Genomic DNA, 12,354 nt, shown 5'->3' on the forward strand with positions numbered 1-12,354 from the left:
CGATGCCTCAGTGGAGGACGTGCTGCTGGCTGTCGGTGGCCGCCCACTTCTTCCTGCCAGCCGGAAGACGTGAGGATGGCATCGTGTGACCATGGCAACGAGCAATACACAACACGAAGCAACTTTTCTGTGTCCATGTCTGCATATAACTGATAGTAGCACAGCAGACATGTAGCAGGTAGCCCCTGTCTCCGGCTTCAAAATAAAGTAGTGATTGCTGTACTGCAGATAACATTTTGGTACTCTCAGGTCTGGTCTCTCATGCCAGCAGCTAACGCTACAGGCTGTAGCATTAGCTGTACCGCTAGCTGTAGCCTACAGCTAACGCTACGGCTAAGGCTACGGCTAACGCTACACACGTATTACATGTATACCAACACACACAAAAACGGTCAGAGGACAGTCTCCCAGAGCCATGACATCTGCCAAACTACAGCAGCTCCTCGGGCTGTCACACAGTCAGCAGTGCATTCAGACAAGACACGCTTCTAGAAGTTTGCTTACACACTGTCCTTTAGCACAACATGCTAATGAATTAACGTAGCTCACTGGCCGTGAATAACAGAGACCAGTTCATACTGTTTCTTCTGCGTGTTCACCGCAGAACAGCAGCTAAATGTCCGCGAACAACTGACACACACAGCTGAGGCGATTTCACACCGTCTCCTCTGTTTGTTCACAGCGGAGCAGCAGCTCACTGTCCGCGAACATCTGAGACATTTCACCCCATCTCCTCCCCATGTTCACGGCCGAGCAGTGGTTCACCAGCCGGTTAGAAGCGATAAAATCTCAATATCCTAATTCATTTTCTCAATTCACTGTCATGTTTTAAAAGAGTGCTGATATGACAAATTAACGTTTCATATCATTAACATTATCGTGAATCCTACGGCCAGTAAGCCCAGCGTTGATAACTTCACATGTAATGTTAGTTCAGCCTCATATTTACACCCACGGCTAGCGTTATCTCATGTGCTAAACGGCCAAAGTAACACAAACTATACTGGTTTTTAAATACTTACAGTTCCATCATTGACAGTGGGTATGGATCCATCTTTTAAGGGACAATCTCGTTGCCAGTCCAGCATTATACTGACCCTGGTTGCTGAAACAGTCCGGCGTGAAGTGACTGGCACAGACCATAACGCTTCTGCTCACTGAAGCTGGGATCCTGATAAATAAAAAGTAGCCACTTCGCTCCGATATCCTCTTTGGTAGGGAGGCGATGTAGCGAAACAGGAGGATCCGTGCATCCGACGACAGAGCAGCAGTGCTTGGCTTTCGGGTTGTACATGGTAGCGGTCAGGCTGTCGCGTATAAATTAGTGAGAACGAGAAAATGGCGAATCCTCGCTCAGGTAGCTGGCGTAATGTGGGAGGAGATACCCAGCGCGAGGGCCGGATTATTCAAATCACCCGGACTGTTACGTAACAATCCGGGTGAAATCCAAACGGCTCATTTAGAGACTCAATTCCTGACTCTGCCAGGTACAAAATATTGACTCAGTTGTCAAAACTCATGCTTAAGGGGTGGGGAGGCACTCCAGATACGCAAATATACATACTAAAGCAAGGAAAAAGTGAGTTTTGCATAATATGTCCCCTTTAAGTGTAGAAGCACAGATCTGAAGCATGTGTTATCTTTGAGGAGACAAGTGCTGATGTATCTGAAATCTCCCGAGCAGACGCTAAATGTCAGCTTCTATGTAAAACAAGGACGCTACGGTGACGGAGGACAGTAACGCTGCAAGTCAGTCCTCTGATGGAGCTCAGGAGAGTCAGGGGCCTGTAGCGGCGGGAGGACAGGTGAGATGGCAGTCTGCAGGGGGAGGACAGGTGAGTGGGCAGTCTGCAACAGGAGTCAGTGTGTGTGAGGATGATCAGGGGGAGCAGGCAGATGCTCTGGAGGAGGATGGATGGACCGAGGTTGAAGGTAGAATGAAAAGGAAAAGAAGCACACGGGTGCCTTGTGTGCCACCTGCACTGGGGAGAAGGCAGGCTTGGGTCCAGAGAGGGCAGACTGGTGGTCAGCAGGAAGTCAGCAGGCCGGCTGAGGAGTCTGAAGGAGAATGGGATGAGATGGAAATGTCTCAGGCGGATGTAGAGGCTGAGTTGTCAGGCAGTCAGGCAGGTGAAGGTGAAGTTTACTCCTTTGAGGAAATTGATCATTTTCTGACGAGAACCAAGAACATGAAGAACATCGATTTGGCTGAATAGTTTCCGGAGTCCCAAAAGTTTCTCAGATCTGTGAGAAACGTGCTTGGGGGTAGGAGGATGGCCTCAGGTGCTGCAGTGACTCCAAGAAAGAGGTTTAGGCTGAAGAAATGGGCTACAACTGTTAGGAGGAATCTTGGATCACTGGCTATATGATGAGTGTGTCTGGTTTGTCATGGGGGCCTATTGTCCTGCTGGTTCTGTCTCTTTCTCTGTTTCTCATCTCCTCTTTTCTTATTGAGGCTTTAAAAATTGGGTCACTTAATATAAATGGCGCCAGAGACCAGGGGAAAAGGGGCGTGTTGATGGAATATGTAAAAGACAAAAATGTTAATGTAATCTTTTTGAAAGAAACACATACAGATGGGGATAATGAGGTGGACTGGGGGCTCTGGTGGAGGGGCACTCACATCCTAAGCAATGGCACAAACAGGAGTTCAGTGGTATTCACACCGGAGCTGGCGGTTGGTGTGATTTCACAGAAGGAGGCTTGTAAAGGCAGGCTGTTGGTAGTAAGGGCAACAATTCAGGGGCTGGTGTTTGTGTTTGTGAATGTGTATGCACATAATACAGGCAGGGAAAGGGTGGTGCTGTTTGAGGCTCTGAAACATGAATTATCTCAGGTTGAGCAAGACAATATCTTAGTGCTGGGGGGGGATTTTAACTGTACTGTTGATCCGCATCTAGACAGGATGGGTGAAGAGCCACGTGTGGGTTCAGCCAGTGTTTTGAGTGGGATTTTAACAGATTATGTGTCACATGGGTAAAGTATATTTCTGATTTTAGTGTGTAGTTTTATCTGTGTTTTTATTGCATGTATTGTACACTGGGAGTGTGTTGTGCTTTTATTTTGAAAATCCCATACGGTTGTGAGACCCCCGGCACAATCAGAACAGAAGCTCCATGAAGAAGCGGGCGGAGTGATACTCTGCCCTTTTGTGTGAGTAGCAGCCCTGGATGACAAAGCGTGACTCTCTGTACCTGTATGTGTTAAAAGTGCAGTGACTGCTGTCTTGCCTCCCCGATAGCTCGAGGCCAGTGCCCAGCGGAGGACGACGGTGGTGGACCGGCGTAGCCAGGCGACTACAGGACCACGAACACAGGACGTATTGACGCTCTTTCTACGGGCCAACAAAGCCTACCCCCCTCGGCGTTCTGCACGTGTGCTGTGGCCCCTTCCTCCCGCAGATAAGACTCCAAACTGTTTTATTGGACTTCCTCACCCCTTACTTTTAGGACTTTTACCTGTGGTTTTAACCTGATTTTATTCTGTGAATAAATATCAGTGTTTATGCTCCCCAAGTATCTGTTGTTAATGCTCCTCAAGTATCTGTTGTTTCTTGGTTTTAGCAAGTGCTCTCTCGCCTGATTTTAAACTATATAATCATTTTTAATACATCTTTTTTACTAACAAACACACACCATAGCACTTCCACATAAAATTTGGCGCTGTGAGCAGGATCAGGCCATGAGTGCAGCTGTGCGAGCCAAGAAACTAAAATCATGATGATTACATCGTGATGACATCATCATCTACTCACCTGATTTCTTCTCTCACCTACAGCACCTGGATGAGGTGTTTCAAAGGCTGTGGCGGCATGGACTGAAGCTGCAGCTGGATAAGTGTAAGCTCCTGCAACGTGAGGTGAACTTCTTGGGCCACATGGTAGACCAGTGAGGGGTAAGACCTGACCCAGATAAAATCTCTGCAGTACAGGACTGGCCGACCCCCTCCACTGTGAAACAGGTGTGAGCCTTTTTAGGACTGGCTGGCTATTACAGATGTTTTGTAGCACTGTTGGCAGGCGCCCCTACTGACAAACGGTCAGAGTCAGTACAGTGGTCCCATGAGTGCCAAGCATCCTTTGACGCACTAAAGGCAGCACTCACACAGGCTCCTGTTTTAGCATATGCTGACTACTCCCTCCCGTTCATTCTGTACACAGATGCCAGTAACCAGGGGCTGGGACCAGTGTTAGCCCAAGTCCAAGGGGGGCAAGAATGTGTCATAGCCTATGCGAGCCGTGGTCTACATCCAGCCAAACAGAATGATGCCAACTACAGCTCATTCAAATTAGAGCTTCTAGCGCTCAAGTGGGCGGTAACTGAAAAGTTCAAAGATTACCTGACTGGTGCACAATTTACAGTACTGATAATAACCCTGTTGCCCATTTGCAGACAGCATGCCTGGGCGCATTAGAACAGCGCTGGGTTGCTCAGCTCGCCTCCTTCAACTATAACATAAAGTATCGTTCCGGTAAAAGCAATGTGAACGCGGATGCCTTGTCTAGGTTCCAAGTGGAGACCCCAGATGCCGAACCCACTGATGCAGAGGCTGCATTCTCAGCAGCTGTGCAGCTAACCCCTAGGGAGTGAGGTGTGGTCTGATGGTGAATGGGAGGCAGCTCAAGCCAGTGACCCCGATATCCAAGTGGTCAAGGAGTACGTGGAGGGACGAGTAAAACCCTCAGGATCTGAACGGCATGCTATGTCCCGCAGAGCCCAGAAGATGCTGCAACAGTGGAAGAAGTTCCAGATCAAGGGTAATTTACTGTGTCGGAGGGTGGAAATGCTCTTCATTAGAATGTGGGTCAATCAGATTTTGTGCCCCAGTTCCAGATGCCAAGAAGTCCGGGTTGTGTCGCTTGCAGCCTGCAAAGAGAGAAGGTAGAGCCCAGGGCCCTACTATTACTATTACTGTGTCCTATCCTTTGGAAGTGAAAGGTTTAGATTTTTTGTCCCTCGGTCGGCCCACAGATACTTACCAAAACATCCTAGTTGCTACGGATCTGTTCACTCGTTTTGCCTGGGCCATTCCCACACGTGACCAGACGGCTCAGACCACAGTTAGAGCACTATGGATACATGTAATCCAGCCTTTTGGCTGTCCGGCTTGTTTTCACTCTGTCCTTGGCCCTAATTTTGAGTCAGCCTTGATGAAGCAGCTCTGTGACACCCATGGTATAGCCAAAAGCTGCACGACACCATACCACCCAGCAGGGAATGGCAGTGCAGAGCATTTTAACCAGACTTTGTTGAACATGCTTTGTTCACTGGAAACAGCTAAGCAGAACCATTGGCCTGAGCACATTCCTGAGCTAGTACACACTTACAACAACACAACACATAGCACAACAGGTTATGCTCCCTCTTTTCTTCTGTTTGGCAGACACCTGCGGCTCCCTGTAGACATAGAACTAGGAGTGGGCCCCCAGCAATCTCGTCACGAGCTAGGTGGGTGGGTGAAAGATCACCAACAGAGACTTTCCTTAGCCAACAACATGGCAAGGCAGAGGATAGGTGAGGCAGCCTCTCAGCATAAACGGCATTATGACAAAAAGGCCAAAGCCATGCCACTGCTGCCAGGAGAGAGAGTATGGGAAACTCAAAGGTTGCCAGAACCATTGTTTTATGGGTTCCAACCTGCAGCCATTCCCATGCCCCCTCAGGATGGAGAACTGGAGGCAGCGCCACGACGCTCCACTTGGCCTAATGTTGGCCGACCGCCAGAAAGGTACAGAGACTGAGTGATTTTTACGTTGCAGGGACTGTCAACATCAAACAGTGGGGGGATGTCACATGGGTAAAGTAATGATTTTATTGCGTGCATTTTGGACGGAGAAGCCAGGTGGCTGATTGACAGAAGGCTCCATGAAGACGTGGGCAGAGTGATACTCTGCCCTTTTGTGTGAGTAGGGGCCCTGGATGACAAAGCATGACTCTGTACCTGTATGTGTTAAAAGTGCAGTGACTGCCGTCTTGCCTCCCCGATAGCTCGAGGCCAGTGCCCAGCGGAGGACTATGGTGGTGGACCGGTGGAGCCAGGCGACTACAGGACCGCAAGCACAGGACGTATCGATGCTCTTTCTACGGGCCAACAGAGCCACTCCCCCCGGCGTTCTGCACGTGTGCTGCAGCCCCTTCCTCCCACAGATAAGACTCCAAACTGTTTTATTGGACTTACTTTTAGCTTCCCTCATTTTAACCTTTTAGCGCCTTTTTACCAGCCCTGTCTCACCATTTTTTATGGACTTTTACTGGTGGTTTTAACCTGATTTTATTCTGTGAATAAATATCAGTGTTTATGCTCCTCAAGTATCTGTTGTTTCTTGGTTTAAGCAATTGCTCTCTCGCCTGATTTTAAACTATACAATCATTTTTAATACATCTTTTATACTAACAAACAAACACACACGATAGCACCTCCATATATGATCTGGTGGATACATGGAGGGTCAAACATCCAGACAAGAGGTGCTTCACATGGGTGAAAGGGGCCCGATAGGGTTAGTGCAGCTAGGTTGGACAGGATATATATTTTCAGTTGATACAACAATAGACTGATTAGGACTGTTGGGACCCACAGATGAAGTCATTCATTGTGGATTTCAAAATGGACTCTGAACTGAACTCAGTGTCCCAGAATTCCCCATTCTTCACACCTAGGTGCAAAATTCAGCTTTGAGCTACTATTGGTCAGGGTGACAGACCCCCCTCTGATCAGAGAGTCAAACCTCCAGCGCCTTCCTTTGTTCTCTCTCTTCTCCACAAGCTCTCTTCTCCACAAGCTTCTCTTATCCTCAAGGGCTCCTCTCCATCCCCCCCCCCACGGGGCTGCCTGCCCTCAAGATCTCTTCTTCTGGGCCTAACAGCTGCGGAGAGCTGCAAGCTTCATTTGCAGCAGGCCCAAAGAACTTCTCCTCACTGCAGCGACATGAGGTCCTGCCAGTATTCCTGATAAGTTAGCACCAGCAGCTACGACGCAAAGCTTGCCAGCTTACTTCACAATCTGAGGAACACCAAGCAAGTTAGCACTGAGCTGCTATCCCTGCTGAGGAAAGGAGCGAACCGTTTCCTCCTCTGCCAACTCATCAGTCCTTGCACAGCAAGAACAGCCTTCAACATTGGAATCCCAACGTTCTCCTGCAGCCACCAGCACCTTTTCTTCAAAGACTGGTAACGTTGAACTGGGCTTAGATAGCATAGCATAGCACGGCTAAGCACAGGACTTTAAACTCTGGTTGATGTAATGCATATGTGTTAAAGTTATGTGTGTCCACTGTTTGAGTGTTATTGTGATCTCACGTCAGGTTATTGGTAGTCTGCTTTCCTAGACGGCTAATTCTTAGTTAGTCGAATGATGCTTCACACAGGCTCAGGGTCTTTGCATGCAACTAACCATCTTCTATAACCTGGCATCACGTCACACATCACGTCACACACACACATACACACACACATTCCTTAAGCCTGGAGCATATCACACCCACATGTGATATCAGTGACCACCATTGTTTCTTTGTTCTGCCAGACACACACTCACACACACACACACACACACACACACACACACACACACACACACACACACACACACACACCTGTATATAGTACATGTTAGTTAGTGTGTTTTCATCTTTGTGTTGAATAAAAGACTTTTTAACCCACATGTTGTCTATTTAATATTGTACAAGAGTGAATGTTGCCAACCTCTACTCTGTCAAGAGCTCCAAAATCCTTCGACCATCACTAGCTGTTATGGTAATATTGGTTGTTGTTATTAAGTTAATTATTAATCAGAGTTACAAACAGTTTAGTACCTTTTCTGAGACTGATTTGGTGAATTGGCTATATTTTCCCTTCTTCAAGGGTGGTGCCCCAAGGTGATCTAATGTAAATTGGATCTTATTAGTAATCAGAATTAATAATTATCCCTGATAATCATTAATTATTATTGATAGCCACATTTAACCCAAAATTCTTGCATGAAGCACTACATTATGGTGCCTCGTGTGATGTGAGCACAACAGGACACAGTTGTCCCCTGCAGTATTTTCAGACCACCGTATGGTACAGTGTCACCTGATTATTTCCTCAGGACGTAGGCACTCTGTATATTGGAAATTCAATGTGAGGCTTTTGCAAGATGCCCTTTTTTGCTCTTCTTTTAAAGAGTTTTGGGTGGTGTGGAGAGAAAGGAAGGAGGAGTTTGATTCACACAGCTTATGGTGGGATGTGGGGAAGTGCCAAATTAGACACTTTTGTCAACAGTATACAGCATCTGCTACTGCAGAGATGAAAAGTGCTATTGGGAGGATGGAGAGCATCATAAAGGAGGTTGAGGAGAGGATTATGGAGCAAAACACTACAGAGCAGATACAAAACCTGGCTGAACTAAGGAGAAGTTTGGGCTCTTTCTCCAAGATAGAGCAAGAGGGGCTCTTGCCAGGGCTCGTTTTTCAATGACAAATGAAATGGATGCTCCTTCCTCTTTTTTCTTTTGGCTGGAAAAACGACAGGGGCGGGATGGCCACATGCACTGCTTGCCTGCATCTCTTTCGTGACATGATGGACTTGGCAAAACTCTTAAATGTGAACTTTGGTCTTCTCACACTGCATGAAAAGTGGGATTTTCGTCAGTAAGCGGCAATGTAGATTGTTGTGGAAGTTCAGGTTTACGACTGCACACGGCAATTTGCAGGCAACACTGAAAACTGCCGTGAATTGTCGGAAATTGAAGTGGGCCTTGCTTGGCAGTTGTCCCCCCATGACCCCCCTCCCCCCAATTCTAGGGGAGGCTTTAACATGTAAATGAAAATGCTGTGAGCTATACAAATGCAAATCAGGGAAGCAGGGGGAGTTTTACCCCAGGTGAAATTTTTCTAAAAGGTATATACTTCATTAGAAAATCTCTGGTATAAATAGATCAGGCTCAGTATAGCCTAATTATAGACTCTTAAATTTTAGCTTGAATTGATTTATTTAATGAAAGTATGCTAGATTAATTACTGTGTATGTCATTAGCAATAGCCAATGTTATGTAAAAAAGGACATGGCAAGATCCGCAAACATGCACAGGTGATGTTATCCCTCTTTGGAAGTACCTATGTCTGTGAGCAGGCTTTCAGCCTGATGGATCTTAATAAGTCCAAACTGAGAAATGCTTTATCTGATTCTCACCTACATGATATTCTCACTTTGTCAGTTAGTCAGCTAGAGCCTGATATTGAGAGACTTTTAAAAACCAAGGACAGGCTTCATGTCTCCCACTTATAGGCCTACTTCAGGCACATAATGTGTAGGCCTAGGCCTCCAATGTGTCATCTTGGAGTATGTTCTGCTCTGTATGATTAATGTTTCAACTTACAGTAAGTACTGTACACTGATTTTAAAATGCTCGTTCAGACCAGTGAAGAATGTATTTTGGTTCCATGGGGGCATGTTTTGTCCTATGTTACTTTGCTTATTGCACTGAATGTCTTTAAGTAAGTACAGTACACTGATATCTACAAACCTTCTCAAGCTGTTGTCCAATTCTACTAATATTCCTGACTTAAAAATGATTGAAACCAGTGTAGAATGTATTTTGGTCCCATGGGGACATGTTTTGTCCCATGTTACTGAAATTATATTGCATTAAATGTCTTTGATTTGAAGATATAGGCCCAAGGCCTAGTATTGTTCCCTGTCTGTCTTCAAATATTTCATAGTGCTTCAATTATTTTTCTAATTTAAAGAAGCCATATGGATGTGAAGTAATTTTATGAACATAAATGTGAAGCACAATAAAGTGTCATTCATTATTCAAAATTACTTTGTAATGGTGTTTTTTTTCTCACACATATGCTATATATACCCATATTTAACTTAATGTACTGCAAAATTAACATTTTGGCCCACGACCCTCCCCCCAGATTCAATGTTGGCCCTCCACTGGGAAGAATTTGGGCACCCCTGACTTAGACCATTATCAAAATGTCACGATGACCCTTGACTCATTGTTCCATATCTTTCCTATTATTTCATGTATTTTCCAATAACTCCCGAGTCTTGTGTGATGGAGTGTGTGTATGCTCGTGCATGTGTGTGTGTGTGTTTATCCTGGTTGACTTGGCCCTACGTGTTGATGCGGTTATGTGTGTGTGTGTGTTCTTATCAAGTATGATGTCAGTTGTATTTCCCAATCTATTGTTTATCTCAGACCCCAAAGCAGAATGACACATTCATTCAAAGGTCAATACTGGTGGTCATCTAGTCAGGCCAGGATTCTCAATATAATCCCCCCTCTGTGGGTTTACAGATCCCACACAAAACTGAACAATGTGCGTGAGGGCGAAAAAAAAACCTATATTCTTATAAGGATTAAAAAATTCCCCCATGGCCCCCAGATTTGCTTTTACTTTAAATTATCTCGACGACCACCTTAGGCTCACATTGTTTACATGAGTTGATCATACAATGGTTATACATATTGCATATACACATTTTCTTTGTTATAAATGTTATGTAAGCATGGCTGTTATGCCCCTAGAAAATGTGTGCCTTTCTAGAACAACATAGTTCTGTGTCATTTGTTTATTTTCGTAACCATAGCAACAAAGTAGCAGTTACAGTTGTGTGAGCAGTTACAGTTGTATGAGCAGTTACAGTTGTGTGAGCAGCTACAGTTGTGTCAGTTCTTCAGTTAGCAGGCTACTTTTCCTCCCTCTTTGCTAAGGCAACGTCTGTGAGTATTATTCATCCAGCAACGTAAAGTTATGAAGCAATTTGAGTTCATGTAAATATTCAGACTACTGAGATGCCAATTGTGTTGCAAAGCTAAGCTAGCTCTATATTTTGCTGCCGCTAGGACAGCTAAGCCATGCTACGTACCAAATACTGCTGTGATGTTTGATTTGTTTAATAACACATACATTTTGTTGTATTGTGTTTCTAGTTTCACAAGATTCCCAGTAAATTTCATGGAAAGTAATCATCTGTATCCTGGAGTTTTTGTTGTTGTTGTGTTTAAACTGAAATGGAAACTTAGCCCATGACAATGGCCAAACATTATCATTAGCGTTTGCCTGCGGTGTGCAGTAATGTGTAACTTAGATGACTATAAAATGGAATAATATACTTCAGATTAAAACTTAAATGACAGCCATGGCATGAAAACAACATTTGTTCGAAAGTAACATTTCAATCTCCTGTTATTCTTCGTATGAATCCAGTAACATTATTAAATAGGGAACATCCCAAATTCAGAGCTTTTGACCTTCTCATTCCTTCAATACACATATAATAGTACTGATTAATTAAACACTTCTTGACTTGATATAGACTTCATAAGTTCGATCAGTCCATTCGATGGCAACTACTACAATGTCATCGTCACCGGTGTCCAGAGGTCACAGTACAGGCACATGTTGAAATCCTTTAATTCTTTGTTTCAAAGTTCAGTCCTTGTTCACATTCATAGAACTATTATACCTTTGATTCACTGTCCGAGTCCATGCAGTAATCAGGTATTGGGAACAATTCTGGATGTTCGATCACCATTTGTGCCAGCTGAGCCTCTGCCACCTTCGTAGTTGCCATCATGGTCATCTGTCGGGCCAAAGCTTTTGTAAGTACATTTCTCAGAATGGGTATGATGCAACAAACCAATAAACTGATTATAACCAAGACTATTAGAGCTGTTGTTCCTATTTTAGCAAACACTGCACCCCACTGCCCAAACCTTGAAGCGAACCAATCCTCTGATTCTCCACTCCCTCCTGCATTTTCTGTTATTTCCTGTCTTAATTTCTTAAGTTTAGACATTGCTGCAGTGAATGTTCTGCCTGCGGCTGTGTTTTCAGGTATGTACGTGCAGCATTGTTCTCCAAACATGTGACAGACTCCACCTTTTTCAGCCAATATCCAGTCCAAAGCCTGTCGGTTCTGCCAAGCAACCCTGCTGGTTTCATGCAACTGCTCTCCAAGAGCTTTGAGAGCCTCATTCGTGTAGTTTATGAACTACGCTGTTGATTGTAATAGACATAGTTAATCCAGTCAGTGTTTTTGTTTGGTGTGACCCAAAGGAATATAGATTCTAAGCCTGTTTGTATTTCATTTCTTGCCTTAAATTCATCTGGGATTCCTCTGGGTTGATCGATTGCATCTAAATAAATGTGTGGATCTGCTGAATAATCTCTTTTAACCCAACTTAGCTCGTCATCATCATTGATGTTAAGTAGCTCTCTCACACCTTTAAACACAACTTGTACCGGTATTTTCATTCTTACCAATGTACAGAGACCAATCCAGCGATCTGGGAGAGTATTTAACAGTGTGTCTGGTTTCGTTGTTACATTTGTTTCAGTGGTTACAAGTGGTT

At 44.8% G+C, this 12,354-nt stretch overlaps 2 long non-coding RNA genes across 2 annotated transcripts; both read left to right on the top strand.

Moving 5' to 3' along the window:
* Positions 1-3,076: 3,076 nt before the first annotated feature.
* Positions 3,077-6,308, top strand: LOC311272926. The gene is made up of 2 exons (XR_014624622.1): positions 3,077-3,153; positions 3,242-6,308. It is a non-coding gene; the product is annotated as an uncharacterized lncRNA (long non-coding RNA).
* A 4,338-nt stretch (positions 6,309-10,646) lies between these two features.
* LOC311273144 lies at positions 10,647-11,662 on the top strand. Its single transcript, XR_014624644.1, has 2 exons — positions 10,647-10,719; positions 10,930-11,662. It is a non-coding gene; the product is annotated as an uncharacterized lncRNA (long non-coding RNA).
* Positions 11,663-12,354: the final 692 nt, after the last annotated feature.

The sequence above is a fragment of the Pagrus pagrus genome (assembly GCF_965226575.1).
Source record: "Pagrus pagrus genome assembly, chromosome: 17".
NCBI lineage: Eukaryota > Metazoa > Chordata > Actinopteri > Spariformes > Sparidae > Pagrus > Pagrus pagrus.